Raw genomic sequence first — 13,294 nt, 5'->3', positions numbered from 1 at the left:
TTTCTCTACTTTGGGTGAGATTGGTGAAGATACTTTATGTTTTTTAAGCGTCTGAAGAACTTTCCTGCTAATAATGACGCTAGTAGCGGTTTTGGTAGTTTTATTTTTCATACATTAGGCATTGCTATGCAGAGAGGAGTTGGTGCCCAGCTTGTTGTTAGGTTGCCAACCAATAGCTTTGTATAATTTCCTCTATTATTCCAAAATTAAAATATTATAATAAAAAAATTATAGAAGAAACAAAAATAAAAACATAAAAATAGATAATGATAAATTGAAGAAATAATAATAGAAAAACCAAAATACATAAATAAAAACTTAACATCTAATAAGAAAAAGATGATAATAATACTTGAAGTATAAAATAAAAATAATAATAATGAAACCAAAAACTAAAAAAAATAAATTAAAACTGAACATTTAATAGTCAACAAATAGTGTTTAAAAAGAATAAGATGAAAATATATTTGATTATACAAATAATATAAGCGGTCAATATTTGTCAAAGATGTAGTTAGAGCCTTAGAGGGGCAGGGTAATATAGAGTCGCATTCAGTGCACACATGTACCTCAAGAGATGAGTATTCAATATAACCTTTTGGAGGTAATAGGAACGACATGTGGTTGCCATATTGTGTAATCGGATTCATGCCAGACACCCAATATTTGAATACGACCTCCCTTTGACTGCACTGCTCCTCCAATTATTTTTGATTTAGATATGCTAAACAAACCCTTAGACATCTTTATAAAAAATAATATTTATTAGTGTTTTTAATATACTTCCATTTGAATAAATTATTTCATAAGAAAATCATTTAAAAATCAAAGTTTTACTTTTTAGTATTTTTCATACATGCCACTCTTATTTTCAAAAAATATTTATACCTCCACCCTATACTCCGCAAGTGTGAGAGAAAGAAGAAACTAGACTGAGAAGTGTTCTTGAGAGTCATATCTTAGTCCTAGTTACTTTGTAATCATCACAACTAATAAGAATGAGAATTCATGTATTAGGGATTATAATATTTATTGACATTGGAAAGATAACAACGTATTATAAGGGGTGGCGATACTTTAGGGTTATTGGTAACATGAGAAACTGATGATAATATTGATGCTTGAGTTGAGCAATATGTCAATCGCTTTCTCCTCTGATATTTTCTTAAACACTTTCGCCTTAAGTTTAGATTTAAATTACTTTTAAACAACAAAATTCCCCTTGTTTACATAAGCTTTCGAATATAATTGACAACTCGTATCTCCTTGTGGATTGAACTTGTTCTTATTGTTATATTCTTATTTATAATTCTGAAGTGAAAGAACTTGAATTTTTTTTGATTGGATGATAACTGACCATCGACCTATGCAAATCAATTTCGCAGTTGAATCACACATAAGTATGAATGATACTCATATTTTACCTTACAACAACAATCATAATTTCAATTCGATGCCTTCAACATTCAATACTACCAGTCTACCCCCATTCATCACCAATACATCACGGAACAGGTTATCGTTATAGATTAATATTGTTATGTCCAATGTTATGATTTAGTTGTATATGATGAAATCAATTAAACATCAAAAGGACTGCACTTGAACCAAAGAATTAAAATTACAAACCTTTGAGTCGTTAGCAGATGGAATTAAAAATTCAAAGATGAAGTAGAATCACTTTTCAGTATAAAACAAACCCTTTTAATTTACGCCAAAATTACACCTACAACAATTTCATCATGAAAAAGAGCAAAAATATCTTTATATTGGTTTTGAATGACAAGGTGAATAAGAAGGATGAGGATTCTTCATATTTTCCTGCAATATCTAACCTTCATAGAGATTCTTCCTCAAATACTTATGCAATCCTAGGGTTAAATCTCGATTCATCCAATTTTCCACCTTTGATTGATTCTCTGGATAGTTCTCGCGGCGAAATTTCTGGATCAACACAAATCCAGATATTTGTTTGGTCATGCGAAATTCACACTACAAGTGATTATGCAAACTACTTAAAACTAAAATTTGAAGATCCTAAAGACTTTAATGGTGAATCAAAAGATGTATTTACATCAGGGGATCTCAATACATCGGTTAAGGTATGTGAATCTTTTGTGGTTGGTTATTTTATTGGAAAAAAATTGGCTTTCCAATTTGTTAAAAAGAAGTTAACTGTTTTATGAAATACTAAAGGTGATTTCTCTATACCAATATATGGTGATCAAGCCTATTTCTTTAAATTTGTGAATGATGAAGACAAATCCAGAATCTTATAGATGGGTTTTGTTTTCATTGCTAGTAATTTATTCGTCATTAGACCTTGGTCTCCCTTTCTTGAACAGCAAATAGAAGCTATTAATTAATGTGATGTGACATTTCATCTTTGGAACGAGATGTGATTTACTATATTAGCTAGTATTGTTGGAGAACCAATCATGACTGATTCACAAAAAACTACGAAAACTAGGATGTCATATGTTAGAGTGTGTGTGGAAGTAGATGCAAATTGTACTTATCCAGCGGTTCTTCCTTATCAAATCGACAATGAGAGGTTTGAAGTGATGGCTGAATATCCATGGAAACCTAGATCTTGTGCTCATTGTAAAATCTTTGGTCACACAAGTGCAAAGTGCGCTTCTAACAACGCACCTAAATTGAAGGATATAGGGTTCCTATAGCCACTCAAGATGTGAATTCAGTTGCAACTCAAAAGAAAGGTCAAACTTCAATTATAGATGGAGAACAACATTTTCAGGAAGTCCCAGACCCTACTGCAAGTTGTAAACCAGTTTTATCTCTAAGTGTGGTAGGTGAGGCAGATATGCCTTCAAATTCATTTATCGAGCAGTGGACAACCTTCACCAAAAGAAAGCATACTACAGGAAAGATGGGAGACTCAAGACTACAGATATCGGTGTGAGGTGGGGGGGGGGGGGGGGGGGGGAGGTGCAATCAATGAATGTATTGATCCCTATATCCCCCTGGTTTTGAAACTCATAATAGGTTTCATGAAATCGAAGAAAAAGAGGAGGTTGTCACTTCTCAGTCAGCTTTAGCAGATTCAAAGATGAGCATCACAAAGACGTCTTCGTCCGAGCCAACTTTAAGAGTTAATAAGAAATTTGGTTCCAAATCCAAAGTAACAGGTGTGTTCCCAAGTGGAAATATAAGTACAAAAAAGAAAAACATTCCAAAATCTAAAGTTCATTACAAGGTTTCAGCCAGCAAACTTTGAGTCTACTAATTAATAGTAGATAATTGTCTTCTGTTTGGTTTGCTAGTTACGTTTTGATGTTCAGGTACCTCAACTTTGTGTACTTAGAATATTTGTAGATTTAGCTTCTGTTTTGTTGTTTTTCTTTGTGATTTTCACTCTTTTTAATTTGTAATCGCCTGTACACAGCTTGTGTGTCCTTTAATCTCTTCTCTTTGATCGATCAAAAAAAAAAGGAGAAGTGAGGGGAAGAATAATGTGGCTTATATAAGATATGAAGCACTCGACGGGAACTGAGTTGTTGCGTGGTCAAAGTTAGCCTTTGACTTTGGTGTTAACTCAGTTTTCATCAAATACCATTGAGGCCGAGCTTCAAATTAGCCAAGGGCCAGTGTAGTTGCCATTTTTTCCTTCGTACATCCCTTTATTTAAGCCAAAAAAAAATGCACCATAATGCTTGCTATAACGCATGCTGCACATCTGATAGCCATATACAATCGTAGTCTTTGAAATAAATTTTCTTTTCTATACCTTAGAGCAGTTCCTATGGAATGAACAAACATGATAGTTTGTTCATTTTGCTCCCACTATGGAATGAAAAAACATGAAAAATGGATGTTCAAACCAACATATTTGTTGTTTTGTTCATCGAGTTGGAGGATGTAGCGAGCGACTGATGTTAGGACGGGCGAGCTTGCCTCAAACACCCGCGTTGTAGATACAATCGCTGGCGTTTTAGACAAAAGCGTTGGCGCTTTTATTTCAATCGCACGCGGAAAGTTGAAACTCCAGCGTTCATACTAAAAGAGCCAATGGCTACTTCAATCCAACGGCTGATACTCTTTTTTATTTCTCTATAAATTCAGTTCATATCTGGACTCAAACTCACACCTTCTTTATGACTACCTCAAAATCACACAATTTCATATCATCTCCAGTTTTTTTATTTATTTTATTCAAACAAAACTATTCATATCAACTCAATCTACTAGAAAAAACCTCATCTCTCCACATTTCATTTATAACAAATATGTCATCCTCACAACAACGATCACAACAACAATCACAACAACAAACACCACAACAATCAGACCAACAAACACCACAACAATCATAACCAAGAAACACAAGAATCCGTTGTGTCAAGTATACGATGGATGGAGACGAGTCACTTTGCAGAAATTATGTATTATATACATTAGATGAAATCAATGGTATTTATCAAGAAAAAAGAACTTTTTATGACAACATTTTTCAAAAAATTTGTGAAGAAACAAGTAACCCCAATAGACGTGATGGCGATGGGTTGTCTCATCATTTTTGCACAATTTCAGGAGCCGTTAGTGAATAGTAGCTTTGATCACTCAAATGTGGAATAACAAAAAAATGGTGAAACCGAACCGGATATGGAACGAAGATGTCGGGAAGAGTGGAAAATATCCCACAAAGGTTCCAGATTCTAACATGAAAAGTGTTTCACTATTTTGAGAGTACTTAACAAGTTTAATCCATACCTGCTGGAAGGTCATCAAGTGCCTGCAAGATCACCATATGGTCCAGTCTCGCATGATTTTCAGAATAGGGGGCATGTTTCCTCACCTGATGGAACTCCAAGTAGTCATGAACAACACAACACTAATCTAGACATTAACACAAACATAAAGAGGAGAAGAGGAGGGAGTCAGAAAGATGCTAAAGCAGCGAGAGACACAGCCCAACAAGCGGCAGAAGGAGGTTCAAGCGAGTTCAACTATGCTGATTACAAGGAAATGGAGATGCAGATGGAGGCAGATAGAGTCAGGGACCGTACCATTGCTTTAAATAATCAACAGAAAAGTATTCATTCGCGAGAACAATACTACAGTAATTTTAAGCTAAACAAGTTACTCTTCTCGGACACCGGAAAAATGAATGAAGACAATATTTTGTATGGACTAAGCAAATGGATGCGGCCGAACAAGTCCCCCCTCAACAAACTGAAGTCCTCCCTCAACAAATTGGCCAGTTTGTGGATGTGGAAGATGACGAAGATGATGCCTCGAAAGAAAACGAAGATTAATATAGTCTTGTTAGAGTTTAATTCAATTGAGTGTAGTCGTTTAATTTAATTCAGTTTAATTTAGTTTAGTTTAAATGTACTCGTTTATTTAAAATTACTTTTGATAAAATTGCTTCAATTTTAACAAACAACTTTAAATTAAAAAACATATAATTAAAATAAACAACAACACTAAATTGAAAATTACATATATCTCCCTCTGCCTCGCCCCCGCGTACTGTTTGTTGCTTCTCTTAAAGCCCAAAGGTGCTTACTTAAATCGTGTCTTAATTGTGCATAGATTCCCCGGTTTTGGAGTCTGTCAGTGGCAAGTCTATATTCTCTTGTCGGACGCCCATGCTTTACCACAAGATCCTTGGTTAAATCTTCATCTGGAAAACTAGTCCAGGTTGGGTCACGCCTGCTTTATTCAATGAACATGTTATGCAGAATGATACAAGTCAGCATAACTTTGTTCATTTATTGAATATCAAAAAAGCGTGTCGGCCCAGCTACGATGGCAAACTTCCTTTTAAGTATGCCAAAAGCGCGTCAACATCCTTTCTGCATTTCATTTGTTGGGAGTTAAAGTACTTCATATCCTTCGAAGTCGTCGGATCAAAACCTACCTGTTTATAAGCTTGAACCATAGTTGACCATTCTGGGTAGATTGTCTACCAGATAATAACCCTGAGTGTAGTGATGATCGTTGATGGTGAAATTACAGTGCGGCGCGACCCCATTATTAAGATCTTCAAACAACGGTGACTTATATAAAATGTTGAGATCGTTATTTGAACCCGGGGTCCAAAAAAGTCATGCCAAAACCAACAATCATAAGTAGCCGAAGCTTCCAAAATTACAGTTGGTTTTGGATAATGACCCTTATATTGGCCTTCCCGTTCAACATGACACACATGCCACGTCCAGTGCATGCAATCTAGACTACATAGCATTCCCGGAAAACCCCTCCCGGTAATTTATGCAATTATTCTTTGAACATCTTCCTGAGTAGGCTTTCTTAAAAAGGTTGGACCAAAATGCTCGACTATTGTTTCGCAAAACAATTTGAGATACCTAAAGGCAGTTGTTTTTCCCATACGGATGTAGTCATATGTGGAATGCGCTGGTACCCCGTAACATAGTATACGGAGGGCCGCAGTGACCTTTTTCTCGGGACTAAAGCCTCGTACATGCCGTGCATCATACTGATAATAAAATAAAGGTTGTACCTGACAAAGCTCGACAATAATCCTTTGCGTCAAGTTGCGGCCCATGCAGAATCATTGTTGAATATCCTCATTGGAATAGACACAATCATGATAAAAATAATCATGCATCATCTTTTCGTAGTAAAAATGTCGATCTCGCCACGTCCATCTTCTAGTCGCAACTTGTTGATGGTGGATTTTCGACAAGGGTCAAAATCGTAAAATCATGATACTGCATGTTTCTGACCCGACTTCAGGAACGCATGTGACGATTCATATTTTACGATCCGTCAACCGTTTTCACGATCTCTGATCGAGTACCTCTCCGAGCCACGATGAATATGATTCTCGAAAGGCCTCCCACTTGCTGAGCGTTCAATGCTGTGCATTTCATCGCGTCCCTCTATGTAGAAGAAAGATTGGGCAGTCCTCCATACATAATTGTTTGTTGAGAGGACAGAACGCCTCCAGAACATCGGTGACACTCGATGTTCCCTGACTTCATAGAGGTACCTGCCTCTACATAGAAGAACGATTGGGCGGTTCTCCGTAAGATTGAGAGCAATAACGCCTTCAGGACATCGGTGATACTCATTGTTCCCTGACTATGTAGAGAGACCGTGTACAAACCCAGACGGTTCTTCGTAAGATTGAGAGTAATAACGTCTTTAGGGCATCGGCATAACTTGCTGATTCACTGATTATACACAAGAGATTAAATTCTACCGCGACATTCACCACTGAATTCCTATAAGATAATCTATCTTATCTCATTACTCTTATTTCATGATCGAAATGGTAATAGATAAATCTATTACTCAGGATTTCATGATCGAATCCACGGCCGATCTCATGAAATGGTAATAGATATTACTCTGATTTCTTGGTCGAACCCACGACTGGTCTCATGAAATGGTAATATCACCACTTATTTTATTACTCCGATTTCATGGTCGAATCCACGATCCCATGGAATGGTAATACCTATTTTATTATTCCGAATTCATGGTCGAATCCACGGCTGATCCTATGAATTGATAATAAAAAAACTACCCACTTTGATTACTCAGTTTCATGAGTCATTCTCCGCTGAATTTCATAAATTAGTAATAAATACTCAAAATCGGGCATCTGGACTACCACTGAGTAAGCCCCACAAAATGGTGCAAGTGTACTCGATAATGATGCACAAACGAGCACGCAAATGCGCGAACGCGCATCCAAAATATGGACAAATGAGGAATCCCGCACAAAACAGGAGACAGAAAATAATAATATTAAAATAATAGAGAAACGCCCATGGGCCGGGCCCACTCAGGGTTTCTCTTTCACTCAATAAACCGTCGCACTTATAGGAATCAGGGTTTTAATCATTCTGGCAATATAAATAAGTCAAAATAGAGGACAACATCATCATTATCATCAAACACCATTCGTCAACAACTCGATTAAAACTTATTCACAGAACTCAACTTCAGCAGTTCACCATTATTGCAGAAACCTTCAACACATCCACAATCGTTGATCCCGCACAATTCTCAGCTTCCCTCCTACAGATCAACCCATCTCCCACTTTGTGACCGAATTGACTCTGGAACGTCCGTTGACTTGGTTTAGGCCGGAGTCCTCCAGATTGATCTCTCAAATCTAAGCACTCCCTTTGAAGTGCATCTGTGTGAGGTTGGGCAGTTTGGTCGGTTCGAGGAATCTCCATCACACGGTGATTCCTCATTTCCTAAAAAACCAGCAAATCGTTTTTCCCCATACACAGATTGGCGACCACAGTGGAAGATTAATCTCTAGGTTGCAATCTCACATTCTCACAAAATGGCTGGTCTTAGGTCTGGGTTAGGTACAAATGCAAACGACGCTATCACTAGCAACAATAACAATGATGGTATTCCAGAAACCATTCCTGCTTCCAACGATGGTGGTACCACTCCTCCTCAAACCAACATTGAAAATAATCCTCTCTTCGGCCGGCATCCCGAAGAGGTCAGAGAAAATCCACCTACCATAGCCGATCTCATGAAGGTCTAGGAAGTTCTCACTAAAAATCAGACTGACATGGATGCAATACAAAAAGAGTTGTGCAATTATCTCAAAACTCTCACTGACAGATGTCAGAGAAGATTCAGGAGAAAGGAAAAGCCAAGGAAACATCTGATCTTGAAGTTGTTCTAGTCCATACAGTTGACGATGATGAAGTCCACAAATCTGCAGAAAACCCTCCAACAAAGGAGTCTTCCGGTTTCATCACTCGTGAAGATCTAGAGCGATTCATGAAGGATCGAGGAAAGGGAAAGGCACCATATGTCCATTGTAATCAACCTCCATATTCCTCTGCTGTATAGAGGATTTCTCTCCCGAAGGGTTGTACTTCTCCAACGTTCACACTTTACAATGGAACGGGGAACGCCCGAGAGCATGTTTCTCGATTGCTGGAGGCATTAGAAGAACATGAACACAATGATGTCGTCCGACAAAAAGAGTTATCAAAGTATCTGACCGTCCAAGCATATACTTGGTACAACAACACCGCACCAAGGAGCATCGCTAATTGGGGAGAAATGGTTAATGCCTTCTACAGGAAATACTTCTTCATTTCAGAGCAGATTACTCTTTCTGACTTAGGGAGAATGGCTCAGAAAAACACCGAACATCCGAACGAATATGTTAAGAGGTTCAGAATTCAAGCCTTGGATTGTCATGATCCTAATGTTACTGAACAACAATTGGTGGAATTGTGCATCAACGGGATGATCCCTGTCTACAGATCGAGCCTTGCTGGAAAATCTCCGGTTCCAAACTTTCTCAGAATTCCATGAAGCGGCTAAGCGATCAACAACTACTTCTCCAACCTTACTGGAAAGAACAAAAACTGTCAAAACCGAGGAGCCGCGAGATACTCGAAGCAACATCATACGCCTAGTCAGTAAACAATACAATGTTCAACATTCCATGCATGTTGCTGAAGGAGGCAAAAGGAAAGATGAGGCGCAACAACATAAGAATGCTCCTCCAGCATCCCATCCTGCAAAAGCACCAAGGAAGTAAAACCAAGCTAGAAATGCACAACCACTGGCTCATCATCAGCAGAACGACCAAGAAGAGCCAGATTTTCCTTTTCTCATTGAAGAGGTGATCGAGTTATTGGAAGTCTGGATTCAAGATGGTGCGATCAAAATACCTCCCATCAGAAAAGAGCCAACAGAAGAAGAAGTAGAAAATCCACGCTGCTATCGCTTCCATAGATATGTCAGTCATCCAACAAGTGATTGCAGAACTCTGAAGCGCATATTCAAAGAAAAGGGTGATTCAGGGGAATTGGGGACTGAAGGAGTACACAGGAATCCTCTCCCGATCAGAACGTTTGCACTCTCCGAACAGCCGGTCAAGGAAGAAGTTCAACCCTTAATTGAGCATGTATGTGAGTTGATGTACTTGTCAAAGGCCCAAAGAGATGACATGTTCACTGTACTGAACCATACTGCGTTAGAGAAACGATTAACAATTCAGGAGACACTCTCTGAACCTCCGGCAACAGACAAAGAGATGTATGACTGGGGACTTCTCACTACAGTCCATATCAAAGGAAATGAATTCAAGCGAGCGTTGGTTGACGTTGGCACTGCTTTTAACATCATCCCCTTGAAAACTCCCTAAGCTGCTGGAATCACTCGACAAGAAGCAACTCATGCTCCTATCTCATTCAGAGATCATGAAGGAATCTCTAGGGATGCTTACGTTACATCATTCTCAATATAAGAAATGATTCAATCTGGACAGAAACTAAATTCTTCATAATTAAGGAGGATCCAGGATATGACATGGTTCTTGGGCGAGCACGGATTCATGATGGAAAATTTGTTGTGGTATCTTCATCTTTAGTTACACATTTCTCCGTTGAAGAAAGCTCTGACTTGGAAGATGATCAACCGATCGAGCATTTGGGAAAAGTCGAAGCCTTGATGGAACTCACACAAAAACCTGGGGAAAGCGCCCACGGATTCGTCAGAAGGTTCCTCACTCAGGAAAGTCTTATTCCCCCTGATGCATATGTATTACCAACTTTCAAATATGCTACCCTAGTCCAGGGACTCAGTTCTGCTCAAAACCTAGCTATCACCAAACGTTATGAGTGGTTAGTTTCGCCTCAACGATACTTCACAAAGTGGTTAGATGCAGAACCTCTCAAAATTCAGCACTCCATCGACACGGTCATCTCCAGGATAATGGCTGAGTTTGATAAACAGAATCCTAGATGCTCCCATTTGCGCGAGTGTCAATATGTACCACAACCATGGAACTCCACTGTTCGGGGAATCCCAAATCAGCAGAAGATATTCAAGGCGCGTACAACCAAGCCTAACAAATTCCAAGAAGGAGATTTAGTTCTTAAGGCATATAAACATGACCTTCATTATGCAAGGAGCTCCAATTGGGTAGGACCTTTTATGGTTGCAAGATCCATAATTGGAGGATACTACAAGATAATCAACATTGGATGGCAGGACCATACCAGTAATTCATGAGAATTGGCTCAAAGATTTTGATGTCTGAGGTATTCGGCAATTCAGACGTTCCCTACCAGACACATAAATATTTGGTTTGCTTTTAGGATTTTCTTTCACATGTATTTTCGATTCCTCCAAAACGTTTGCAATACTCGCATCCAATATTTGAATTCAGCAATTTATCAAAGTTCTTTATTTAAGAACAAATCCCTATCATATTCAAAACCCAAAAGAAAATCCTCAATCACTCACCAATCAAGAAATCAAAACCAAAAATGAAATCTAAAAGCCTCACATCTCTCATAAGTTCAAAGTTCGAGAGACTATGGAAAAAAAACTAAAGAAAGTCGGCGAAATATGATTCCTGCTTTTCTGCATCCTCAAAGACTTGCAAAGTTGCTCTCTCCGACTCCAGCTTCCTGGTCAACTCAGCAACTTCAACCATCTTCTTAATCACGGCCTCACTGGTGAAAAGAGTGTTGCCTTCTACTACTTCCTTGGTAGCATCAACCTTTTGACGAAGCCACTTCAGATTAAAGACGGATTCTTCAGCATTCTTCAATTTGTACTCCCAATCAAAGAGTACATCTCGAGTAACAATACTTCTGGCCCTAGAGTGTCTTACTAAACGGAAGAGTAAAAGCAATCACTGCATGAAGATATTCATGCACTATCATGCGGTTCTCCGTCATTGGAGCAGCATCAGCCGCCATAAAAACAGCTTATGTCTGAGTAGTTCTTCCACTCTCGACTCAGGTTCCACCATATCGGGCATAACTTGAGTGTCAGTCACCTCTGCAGCATCAACCGCAAGCATTTCATGATCTTGAGGTGCAGGGATTCGTGTCTCATCATCAACATCCCCAGGATTTCTTAATTCATCATTGTTGGTTCTATCATTCCCAACTTCGGCATTTGGAACCTAATGCGAAAATTACATGGGATTAGAGCGTCTTAAACATGGAAACCCAACACAATCATAAAACCCAACATGTAAGTGAACTATCACTATCTAAGTTCTCTACTATGCATCCAATACATGAGCAAATAGTGTAGAAATCATGAAACATGTTTTCAAACAAGCACATCTGAAGAAATTCTGCACTGCCCTATATGAAACGATGAACTGGGAGAAATTGCTAAAGAATCTAAGGTTGAGTCATATACCATTCTCTTCGTATGAATGTTATCTACAACATATCGTAATTTCATAACAATGGGATTGACGAGCAAGGATATGTAACCAAAACATTAGACAACATGCAATCTGAAAAAGTTCTGAAGGTCTCTTGGAAGTTCACTATTTCGCCTTTTTCAAGCCCTAAACATGCACAAAGTTCAAAAATATTCTCTATCTAAAGCTTGGTAATTTTCTGGGCTTGAAGATACATATGCAGACCGCTAAAATCCGAATTCAGACGAGGATTCTACAGCGTTTTTAGTAAAATCTGAAGTCTGAAACTTTCTGGTGACGTATTTCGGCAAAGTTATCAATAAATTTACATGGATTCTCATTCATTCCTTCACAAATCAAAGATTTCATACTTCTATGAAGAAATTACAGGAGATGTACTTACTGGAGGAGTCTGTAAATCATTTGAAGGCTCGGCAATGCCGGAATCTACATTGGCAACTCCATTATCTTCATTCGGTTCGGGATTTCGGGAATCCTCCATATTCTCATGTCCCAAAGAAGAAGAGCACGCTTCGTCAACATGCTGCTTATCTACAATGATTTACTCCTGGGTACATTGACAACAATTATTATTATTTCATTCAATGAGATGCCATGATCACCTGCACGAAAGAGATACTTACATCGACTTCTTCGTCAGTGCTGGATTCCTGAATTGTTTTTCCGGGAACAAGTTGAAGACCGTCATGGAGAAAAAGTATGAAAATAAATAACAAACCTTGGTCTCGTGATCCTAATTGCACGGGCAGGGAAAAGTCATGACATAAGGAGCGCTAACAACTCACCAAAGAAACGGCTGGGTATTGCACGTCATCCTGTAGTCCTTACTGCTGGGTTCTCCGCTCCCGTAGAATTTCTTCCATTTCCATGGATTCTACATTGATTCGGGATCTCATTATTCGATCATCCTATGGTAAATTTAATGAAATAACCATAAGTACAACTCAGTATGAAGGATCTCTCATCATTACTCAGAGGTCCCAGAAGTACCATTCCTTAAAAGTTGCATTCGTAGAGATGTCATCTATGGAAACACCATCTTTGGAATTATCATCATGGGAGTCAGTCATTCTTGCAAAGTGGCTACTTCGGCACATCGTTCATACAAAGCACAGG

The sequence above is a fragment of the Papaver somniferum genome, chromosome 10, assembly GCF_003573695.1.
Source record: "Papaver somniferum cultivar HN1 chromosome 10, ASM357369v1, whole genome shotgun sequence".
Lineage (NCBI taxonomy): Eukaryota > Viridiplantae > Streptophyta > Magnoliopsida > Ranunculales > Papaveraceae > Papaver > Papaver somniferum.
This window is presented reverse-complemented; position numbering follows the sequence as displayed.